Genomic DNA, 12,099 nt, shown 5'->3' on the forward strand with positions numbered 1-12,099 from the left:
GGTCTTTATACACAAGAAGAAGTAGGTGTGTAAATATATTGGCAAATATATCGGTAGGTATACATAAACATTGAGTGCATAATAATGATAATAACACTGATTAATTTGGGGGAAATTAATGCCAAATGAGACTTCCAGTTTCCATTCTGGCATGTCAGAAGCTTGGAAGTCACTATTCACTCGTAACAAGTAAAAAGCTGAGCAAACTGAAAAATCAACAACTCTTCTTTAGATCTGTCAGAGGAGTGAGGTCACAGGGCAAACCACTGCCCCCAAAATTGTAGAGACAGGCAGATGAGCAGAAACCACTGCAGGAACCAGTACTGGGGGGAACCTGAAGTGTAACTGATGAATTGCTGGAGGCTCAGAGTGGATAAGTCTGAGAGAGGAAAACTTCAGGGGTCCCAGTTGGAGGGGAGCCCTCACACTTGTCTGAGTTTTACCTCCATGAAACTCTACCAGGTCCTCCAAGTGAATATCAAAGAAAAATCCCCTCAGGCTTCCAACAAGGGGAGGGAAAAAATAACTATCTTGAAATATGCCAGAGAATTCTGTTTTTCCTAACAAGGCCTGCCCTCGGGAGAAAGTATTTTCCCAGAATCTAACCTGCTTGGGTTATATCAGAGCCTAAGCTACCTGGGGAAAGGGAAATACACAACTCCAGCCCCCTCCAGCCATCCTGTCCCATGGGGCTTGAGGCCAAGAAGCACTGGAGAGATTCCCAATCCAGGGGCACAGGCTCACCAAACACTGAGACCTAACCGTAAATCTACAGAACACTTCCCCACCCGCCACACTGTACCACTACATTACTAAAGGCCTGTTTACTGCAGTTACTTTTATCCAGTACATGATGTATGCTTAAAAAAATTACACAGCGTAATAAAAGGCATAAAACACAATTCGAAGAGACTGATCAGCATCAGACCCAGCATCAGCATCCAGTCATATATGGCTGGAATATTGGAATTATCAGACTGGAAATATAATGATCAGCCCAGGGGTATGTACCACTGTGGTGCAGGATGCCAATAGTGGGGGAGGTTGCACATGTGTGTGGATGGGGTTTATGGGGACTGTTGGTGCTTCCTGGTCACTTTTGCTAGAAGTTAAACCTCTCTGAAAAAATAAAGTGCATTAATTTTTTTAAATGGTGAAATGAAAATACTAAACAATAGCACATAAATGGGAAGTGGCTTGAAAGGAGTATGAATTAGTTTTCTATTGCTGCATAAGAAATTACTACAAACCTAGCAGCTGTAAACAATACTCATTTATAATTTCACAGTTCTCTTGGTCAGAAGTCTGGGTTGGCTCATAGTTTCTCTGCTCAGGTTCTCACAAGGCTGAAATCAAGGTGTCAGCCTGGCTGGGCTCTTATCTGGAGGCTCTGAGAAATAGTCCATTTCCAAGCGCATTCAGGTTGTTGGCAAAATCCAGTCAGGTTGTTGGTAGAATCCAGCCTGTTGTAGGGCTGAGGTCTCCATTTCCTTCCTGGCTATCAGCTTACAGAGGCCACCTGTATTTCAGGTCACATGGCCACCGCCATTTTCAAAGCCAGCAGCAACACACCAATTCCTTCCTGGACTTCCTATCTCTCTGATTCCGTTCTCGGCTACCAGAGAACATGCTCCGTTTTTAAAGAGTTTGCTTGATTGGGTTGGGCGTGTACAGAAAATCTCCATGTTTTAAGGTCAGCTGACTTGGGACTTGAATTGCATCTGCAAAATCTCTTCACAGCAATATCCAGATTAGTGTTTGATTGAAAAATCAGGGGATAGGAATCTTGGGGACCATCTTTAAATTCTGTCTACCACGAAGTTAAAGAATTCTAAGGTTCTTGTTTTGAGAGAAGGCTGAAGATATTTCTGAACTTCTATGTAGTATGTTAAAAGTTGTAATAACTATATACAAATAATGAAGAGAATTAATGAAACTCCTGAGATCTTAGTGAATATCTCAGCCAGCATAACAGTGTGTGCATACATAAACACACCTCAGTGTCTCAGTCTTACGGGATTTTCTCCCATTGGATTTTCCATAGCATGTTAAACCTGTGCATGTCTGGTGCTCAGGTACTTTTGGTCTTATATTACAAATGGTCCTAAATCCTGCATAAATACATCCTGCCGTACAGAGATGATTCCTAGAGTCTGTCATTGTATTTGATCAGCAGGTAACATGCATTCTTTGTTCTTGATATATAAATGTCCTTTGCACTTGTAGTGGAAGCTAATACTTCCTTATTTGAAGTAGTTTCTTACTTATGGATTACTCATTCATTGCCATTCATTGCTAGATGTTTTAACATAAATGATTTCATTTAACATAGTGGCCTTGGGGGGTAAGTATTATTATTACTGTATCACAATTTTCAAAATAAGGAAAATGAGGCTCAGAAGGATTATGGAACTTTTCCAAGATCATCTGAGTAGTAAGTGGGAGACCTGGCATTTATTCACAGAACTTTGGGCTGAAATTTTATTTTATTGTCATTATAGCACTGTATGTCATGCATCACATATGTGTGAACCCCTAGATGGAAACAAAAGAATAAATTGACTACTTCAGAATTGACAGAATCTGGAAAGATTAGTTGTTTTTGTGTCTGAATTGAACTGCTCAATTTCCGCTACAGGAAATAATGATGCTCCATGGTGCCTTTGAATTCACAATTGAATCTCTAGAGTCTTCAGAGATTTTTACTCAGAGGAAAACAAAAATGAAAGACCTATATAACCAGTATGACTTTGAGTTGTTACTGAAAGATGAATGAGTTAACATTGCAAGAGGTAAGACGTTGGCTTTTGTTAATGAATCTGATGTATTGATTTTCATTTACCCTTTGAGAACACTTTTATATCTGTACTCACAAGCCATAGTGCAGAAACAGGGCAGATGTGACCAAGCAATCAGCTACTGAGAAACTTTGGCTAAATTGCTCTTTTTCCACCATCAGTTTGATGCGAATAAATAGGCATAATCCAAGTCACCAGCATTCCCTGTTTGTCTACCCATAAGACAGAAACTCTGATGATCTCTCAACACTATTCAAACTCAGCACTCTGCCAAAATGCTAATAAACTCACTAGCTTTCAGACACTTTGGGCTCTTACAGATATTACAAAGATTTCAATTATAGATAAAAAATGTGAAGATGATGTAAATATTTGCAAAAAGACTTACTTTGCTTATGGATCCAAATGCTTTGAGCTTAGGAGCAACAACATATTAGACAAAGGTTGGGACATAAAGACAAAAAACTAGGAGATGAGGGTCAACCTGGACACTAGCTGCATGATCCTTCTTCAATTTTAGGCTATACTGTTCAGCTCTATATCATGTTGAAGATAATATTATTCATTCTGCAAAACCCCAATTAGAAAACATTGTTACAGTAGGAAGTTATTTGATTTTATTAAATGTATTTTTATTATGTGATGAATATTAATTGTGTTTTTTGCATGTTGATTACATTGATATCTTAAACTACTTGAAAAAACAAAACAATAATATATTTAATTATAAATATTTTATAGATATCCAATGAATTTATAATAAGTGACCTCATTCATAATAATAATTTTAAATTACTTTCTGGTAATAGAGTCAAAAATAATTTTATTTCTTCTTTTTAAAAATGATCTTACTTAGCTGACAGATATTGTGAAATATGTAACTAACCAAGTTCTTCTTTGACACATTAGATGCTAGACAACCTAAAGGGCAAACTGTTATCAACTCATTGCCAGGTGTGTTGGACTTCATGATATTATTTAACTTTATTTGTTGTGTAGTTACTAAAGGAATGAGCAGTCAGACTTCCTGGGCTTTATGATCTGACTCCTCCAATTACTATGATACCTTGCACAAGTTACATAACCTCTTTCAGACTCAGTTTATGCATCTATAAAATAATAATGAAACTAATATTATTTTGTGGAAAATGAACCAGACTATGCATACAAAATTCTTAACTCTAGGCTTATCATTTAGTAAACATGTCATAAATGTTAGCTATTACTCAAGTCTTTATTTAAAAGCTCTATATGCATATTTTTCTTTTTTTATATACTTGCCAATCTTTTTTATTATTCTCATTGTCTTATATTTTTTATACTTTGTATTTAAAGCCACATTTACTGCATTTTTGGAAACAATATGACAAGAAAAGGACATTATTTGAAGGAAATTTTTCTGGTGTTTGAGAAAAAAATAATTTTCACAGCACAGATAGACTCATTATTTCATGTAAAACTATACCGGTGCTTAAATATCTTTATAAGGACCGTGTGTACTAATAAAAATGAAACCAATAAATTTATAACTACTGGACTGTTCAAATCTCAGGTTCACTTTGGGAGTAGTACCTTGTCTCATGGATGCTCCTGAGGACGGGAACCACACTGCTGTGACAGGGTTCATTTTATTGGGCTTAACACATGATCGGCCCTTCGTGTCATCCTCTTCATACTCATGCTATGTTTTTACCTGGTGACCATCTCTGGCAACCTCAGCACAATCGTTCTAATCAGAATCTCCTCTCAGCTCCATCATTCTATGTATTTTTTTCTGAGCCACTTGGCTTCTGCTGACATAGGCAATTCATCTTCTGTCACCCCCAACATGCTTGTAAACTTCCTGGTGGAGAGAAATACAATCTCCTACCTTGGATGCGCCATCCAGCTTGGTTCAGCTGCTTTCTTTGGGCCAGCTGAAAGCTTCCTTCTGGCTGTCATGGCATATGACCACTTTGTGGCAATCTGCAACCCGCTGCTTTATTCAACCAAAATGTCCACTCAAGTCTGTGTCCAGTTACTCATGGTGGCTTACATGGTTTGTTTTCTTAATGCTTCCTCTTTTATCTTTTCTTTCCTTTCTTTATCATTCTGTGGCCCAAATCAAGTCAATCATTTTTTCTGTGATTTTGCTCCCTTAATTGAACTCTCCTATTTTGATACCAGTGTCCTCGCAGTTGTTTCCTCATTTTCTGCTGGCTCCATCATTGTGGTCACTATTTTTGTTATAGTGGTCTCCTACAGCTACATCCTCCTCACCATCCTGAAGATGCGCTCCACTGAGGGGCGCCACAAGGCCTTCTCCACCTGCACCTCCCACCTCACTGTGGTTGCTCTGTTCTATGGAACCATTACATTCATTTATGTGATGCCCAAGTCCAGCTACTCAACTGACCAGAACAAGGTGGTATCTGTGTTCTATATGGTGGTGATACCCCTGGTGAACCCCCTACAGTCTCAGGAACAAGGAGATCAAGGGGGCTCTGAAAAGAGAGCTAGGAAGAAAAATATTTTCTTACTGATAACATTTATTGGTAGAATTTGATACAATAATGTCTCATTAATAAAATATTAATACTAAAAGGAAATCGAGTGTCTGTGGTCAAAATATATCTGCTCATGCGTCATACTCGGTGTGGAGCTTTTTAGTAAATGTAGGGGGTAGATTTTCAGATCAAATAGTAAATCAGTGGCCCAGAGTGAGTTATCTTCAATAAAATAAAATTAAATTTCTAGTTGGGAAAACATTGTTTCACATGAAAATGTGCTTCAAATCCTTTCAAATTTTATTCTCATTTTTCTAAAAGTTGTTCTCTACTGTAAGTTAAGGTCGTTATAACTCTAAACCCTTAGACTGTGTCCATTTTCAAAATCAGCTTATCCTGAGATAAGGCTGATAACTACGGTTATAACTGAGGCCATTCTGAAAGGAAATGACAAAGTGGAACCAAATGATAACATTGCTGGATACATTCTCCATGCACAAATGTTACCTACTGGGAATGAGCTTTGTGGGCCTGTAAAATTCTGGTCTGCGTTCCTGGCCTCTGTTTCTGGCATAGTTACAGGGCTCACTAGAGGAGAACAAGAAGAGTTGTCTCTGACTGTCCTGTGAATTTCTCTATCAGGTCAAAATAATTGAGTTATTTTTCAGGAATGAGTGGAATTTCTGATTCCTTAGGGACTTGATGAAATAAAAACAAGCAATAATTTCCAGGAGGACAATCCAATTGCAGGGTGCCATTGAGACTATGGAGAAAAACCTGGTTTGTGATCTCACTCACATCTTACCTAGGAAGCTCCAGGGGACTTGACTGTCTCTCCTCTAAAATTTTGACTGGCCTCTGGAGAGACTTTATCAACCTCCATATGGCGACAACTACCACATTTATTTTCCTTTCCTGTCCTCTGCTTAGTGTTTCAGACATAAATTCTTAGCTTTGCTAAGAATAAATTCTTTGCTTACAGAACCACAGGAAATTAAGCATTTCTTTCATCCATTTGCTCTTTCATACATTCAAAAATTATAATATATTGAGTGACTCATATTCCAAGCACTGCCCTGGGCTCCTGGGGATGTAAGTGACAAACAACCAAAGATGTCTGTCCTCATGAAATGTATCTTCTGGCATAGGGTTCAGACAATAAAACTAACAAGTAAGTGGTACAGACTATTAGAAGGGGATAAGTGCTATGAACAAAGAAAAAGTAGAGCACTGCATAAAAGGTTGCTATGCCAGGGGCAGGAAGTGGTCACTGCAGGTGTCACTGGGAACGTAACATCTGAGCAACAATCGCAGGAGGTAAGGACAGTTCGTATCAAAAATGGTGATACCCGTGAATAGTTGTTTAAGTCTAAGCTTCTACTCTTAGGTATGTAACTTACCTTTGAGGTTTCTGTTCCAACAATGGCAGGGTTGGTTATTTTAATCAATCCCCTGGTGGGTACAAATAAAACAAATGATGAAGTGTTAGGTATCTTAAATATCAGTTTGGAGCTTACAATATAATAGAGAATTGCCTCACCAGATAGTGTGAGAACCCAGAGAAGTATACCTAACACTTGAAAATGCTTTTGCCAAGGGAGAATTTGACAAGTGAGAAGAAAGTGCTACCAATCTGTGCTGTGGATTTAGTGTTCTTTTGGGTTTAGAGGGGCACAAGTCAAAGCCTAGGACATGTCCAGCAGATAAGTCTCATTGATACGTCTCACGTATTTCCTCAGGATAAGGGGAAACCTGAAATAACCAAGCCCGGCACAGATTAGCAGCCCTGGAGGTCTAGGGATCTCAAGCCTTGAACTTGGATGTGATGGTTAAGGACAGGTGAACTGCATAAGCAAACAAACAATTCAAGCCTCAATTATTCCTACCAATAATTATTCAAACACAACAACCAGCATACAGTGAAAACTAATGACTGTCACAAAAGGAATAAGATAGCAAACGTGGGAGCCAGTTGGAATAGCAGACAATAGAAACAGAGCCATTAATATTTAAGATATGGGAATTAATAGACACAGATCACAATATTACTTTGTTTAAAAAGATAAAAGTGCACCATCCAGTCGAGTTCAGCTGTTTTCTTTGGGACAGCTTAATGTTTCCTTCTGGCTGCCATGGCATGTAATTGCTTTGTGGCAATGTACAACCCACTGCTTTATTCAACCAAAATGTCCATTCAAGTCTGTGTGCAGTTACTCGTAGTGGCTTACACAGGTGGTTTTCTTATGCTTCCTCCTTTACCTTTTCCTTCTTTTCTTTATTTTTCTGTGGACCAAATAGAATCAATCATTTTTTCTGTGATTTTGTTCCTTTAATTGGACTCTCCTGTTTTGATACCAGCGTCCCCACAGCTGTTCCCTCAGTGTTTGCTGGCTCCATCATTGTGGTCACTGTATTTGTAGATTTTGACACAATAATGTCCATAGAGATAATAATAAAAGGAAATTTTCTGTGTTCATATTATAGGTGAACATACATCATTACCCAGTGTGGAACTATTTTTTAGTTCTGGGTGGTATTTTAGGTATCAAATAGTAAATCACAGGCCCATAGACAGTTATCTATAGTAAAATTAAGTTAAATTTATAATTAAGAAAAAATACATAATCTGCTGAAAATTCTAAGTTGTATTCATATTTTTTTCAAAAGTAGTTATGTGCCATAATTTAATTTGAAGACATGTGAACTAAAGAGACAAGTCACCTGCTCCCTATACACCTAACAGACGTTGTTGGTAGATGGGTAAGAAAACTTCTGTGAACACTTTTGTTTATAAAGTGTAAATATAGTAGTCACATAGCAATCATTGCCCCATAACATTGCCAAAATCCAACTGGATACAAATTGCTATTTTTTGATCAGGACCTAGTCCTCGTCCATGTTAAATGGCTCTGTGTCTCTTGGCTCTACCTTCTGGACCTTTGGTTCCAGAGTCTAGATCATCCTTCCTTTTCCAGAAAAATATTGCCCATGTTAAAGCTGAGTAGTTTTCTTGTCATATTTCCTGCCCAATTGAGGCTAAGAGTCCACAGACCTTTCACTTTCTACTGTTCCTGTCCCTTGTAGTACAAGCTGATATATTTTCTTCAGAAATTTTGTGAAAGACACCAGAGAAATGAAAATAGAAGCTCAGTGGGATACTACTTTGCACTGACTTGTATGGTTGGAATCAAAAAGTAAGACAATAAAAATGTTGGTAAGAACGTGAAAATTGGAGCCCTCTTACACTGCTGGAGGGAATGTAAAATGGTGCAATCATTTTGGAAAACTGTCTTGCAGTTTCTCCAACTATTAAAAATAGTTACCCTGTGACCCAGAAATTTTACTTCTAGGTAGATACCAAGGGAATTAAAACATATGTGCGGCAAAAAAGAGTGAGACTCTGTCTCAAAAAAAAAAAAAAAAAAACAAACATGTGCACACAAAAAATATTTTCTTCACTATTCTTCAAAAACTCAATGCCTACTACTGTTGAACACAGAAGAAATCTTTTAACTCACAGAAGAGTCAGGGTTGAATATACAAATCAAAGAGTGACCAATATTTAAGTCGCATTTAAATTGAAGAAATTGCATGAGACCCATATGTTGCTATAAACATAAGGATATATAGGACCAATTATGGGATAGTAGATCATTTAAGGGTTTGGTAGAATTGCAATATCTAGCAAACATGAACACAAATGGACAAGAGAGGTAGGATGAAATCCAAACCAGGAATGTAAGTTTTCAGAATACAAAAATGGAAGTGATTCAAGATGAGAAAGTGTGAGTACTTGTTTAATCCTTCTGAGATTTGGCAATGTGGGAACTGTTGATAATTTAGCAAGAGCAGTTTCAGAGTGGTAAAATTGAAGCCACGTGGGAATGTACTTCACATGTAGCTGGTAGATGAAAAATCGTTTCAGCAAAAGGGTAGGCCATGAGGCAGGAAAGTGAGAAAGAGAGTTTAGAAACAATGAGTAACACACTTTTAGTGGATCATTTTGCTATGTGAATGTAGGTGAATAGAGGATTATGATTTCAGAAAACAGTTAAGCTTACAGGGAGAAATTCTCTACAATGCTTACAGTGGAGAATTCTCTACAAGTCAGTCTAATGAATTTAGACTTGAATAATTTCAACTGCATTACATTCAATCAGTGTCTATAATTTATTGATTGTAAAACCAGGTTATAAACTATATATTCATGTATTTATATTTAAAGCATAATTTTAATTTTATAAAAATAAAAGTTTGTTTTTCCAAAAAGATAAATGTCTGGGAGAATAAATATCTAGTTGTTAGCAGGAGATAATGTGTAGAAAATGGTCTATATTATCATTCAGGGCAACTGAAGGAAATTGGTGATTTACTCAGTCTGGATAATTGAGGGAAATTTAACAAAGGAACTATTTGCAAAGTTGTGGGCAGAGTCTAGGAAAAGCTTCAAGGGGAATGGTGCACCCAGGGATAGCGATCAGCTCAAATCCTGAAGGTGCAAAAGGTGTGGGCAGTTACTGGACCTTGGAGAGGTGTGGTAAGAGAACCACCTATCAGGAGCTGTGGCATTTGGAGGAGCATCACCAGCCAACTCACCTGACCCAGGAGAAGAGCCAGGGAAGTACCCAAACCTCAGTCTCCTCTGCAAGTGTTTCCCTCTCCTCTACATGCAAGGGAGGCTGTTGGTCCAGTCCACACAGGTCCGTCTCTTGGGATTATGTCAAGGTGGAAATGGGTAGAAAGTGGATCTGGGAAGACAACCAGGAGATACCCAGCACTCTTAGGTTTTTAATTTTTTTCTATGCTTATTGTCTTGTGTATCTATTTTTAAAATTTACATAAAAACTTGAATTGCTTTTGTAATGTTAAAAATATTTTCAAGTTCTAAAACTAAAGAAGAAGGAAGCAGGAAGAACATTTCTGCATCTATGGCAGGGGTTCCAGTGGGATTATACACACCACAATTTAAGTAGTGTCAGAAGTGGCCGTGGAAATGGAAAGGAGGTATAATACTTTAAAGGCTTTAGGGAAGTGTGTTGCAGGTGTTTCCTTGGGACAAAATAACCTTGGTAAAGAAGTGTGCAACCCTAATTTCATCTAGGTCACTGGAAGAAGTGCCCTCATTCAGATATCTCTTTCTACCTGAACACTTACTATACAACTACTTCAACACACTGCAAAGCATTTACTCAAAATTGACTATCAGAAGATATAATAAGCTATAAGTGACTCACATGTGCAAATCATTAAAAATGTTTAAGTTGATTGCAAGGTTTCTGAGAAAATATAAAGTGTGCAGGAAGTGACTCTGATTACACCCTACTCCTCACATCCAGGTATTTCTGCTGGAGAAAGTTTGTCCCAGTGGTTTTCAGGCTTTGGAATGAGATGTGGCAGTGACTTTGAATAAGTTTCTTAACCTCTTCAAGTCTAATGTTTCTTAATTCAGAATTGTATATTATATTTATACCAGTCTCATAGGAAAGTAAAGATTAAATGATGTGAAGTTACTATTACATGTGTGCATGTGCAGGTGTATTTAAAACATTTGGAAAGTTTAATAAAGTGACTGAATATAAGCTAAGACTCCAAATTATTTCTTTCTTCCATTATACCAATATCCAGTTAGAAAAGGAAATTTGAAAATCTCTTCTTTATAGCTGCAAATTTGTTAAATGTTTAGAAATAAAGGAAAATACAAAACCTTTCCAAAAATAAAACACGAATAAATAAACATGTCAGATAGGAAGATTTAATTGTACAGATATTAATAGTCTCTAAATCAATTTCTACAATTAATATAAATTTGCCGAGAATCTTGACCATTTTTTGTTTTGATTGAAACATCGTACAAGCTGAATTAAAATTTAAAATGAAAGAATAACTGTGAAAGTATTGCCAAAAAATCCTACCAAAGAAGCATTGTGAGGTAGTAACTTAACTTATATTAAAACATATTCCAAATAATTATCAAAACAATGTATTAACTGTATTCCTGGTTAGAATATTAGAAGGAAATAAAATTTCATACCAATATAACAAGAAAAAAATGGATAAATGAAAAGCATTGTTTTCTATAGGGTTATCAAAGAGTACTGGATGAGAGAAAACCGATTAACTAAATTGCCAAGAGGAAGGAGTATTTGACAGAGCCGTAGCAGCATCTACGTTGAGGAGCGAGCACCTAGTTTTGATGTGATTGGTAGAAGAACAGGTTGCCATAGACAGGACTTTGTAAGAATCAGAAAAGACAATCATCCAAGAATGTGATGACAGTGTGGGCTGGTAGACTTTGGCAGAGATTCAAATCAGAAAATAAATTATTTGACCTAAGAATTCTCCATCTTGAGCCCTCCTGGGAGTCTGTGAAGAAATTGGCAGTGGAGCAGGGATTTAAAAGGAAAGGCTGGTGGGTGGCTCATGCCTGTAATTCTAGCATTCTGGGAGGCAGGAGGATTGCTTGAGCTCAGGAGTTTGAGACCAGCCTGAGCAAGAGCAAGACCCCATCTCTATTGAAAATAGAAAAATTACCTGGATGTTGTGGTGCACACCTGTCATTCCAGCTACTTGGGAGACTGATGCAATAGGATTGCTTAAACCCAGGAGTTTGAGGTTGCAGTGAGCTCTGATGACACCCACTCTGTCTCAAAGAAAAAAAAAAAAACAGCAATGCATAATTTCACTGTAAATGCTAGACTGAGTGAAAAAGCTGACATTATCTGGGAAAGGGAGAAACCTATATGTCACTTATAATTCTTTTGCATATGTGGTATATTATTTAAAAAATTTAGAAAACAGCAAGTGGTAGATGTGCA

At 37.4% G+C, this 12,099-nt stretch overlaps 1 pseudogene; it reads left to right on the plus strand.

Annotated features, from left to right (window-relative positions):
- Positions 1-4,476: 4,476 nt before the first annotated feature.
- On the plus strand, positions 4,477-5,320 carry LOC105818371 (annotated as a pseudogene).
- The last annotated feature ends 6,779 nt before the right edge of the window (positions 5,321-12,099 follow it).

This window comes from Propithecus coquereli, unplaced genomic scaffold, assembly GCF_000956105.1.
Source record: "Propithecus coquereli isolate 6110/MARCELLA unplaced genomic scaffold, Pcoq_1.0 Scaffold44, whole genome shotgun sequence".
Taxonomy (NCBI): Eukaryota; Metazoa; Chordata; class Mammalia; order Primates; family Indriidae; genus Propithecus; species Propithecus coquereli.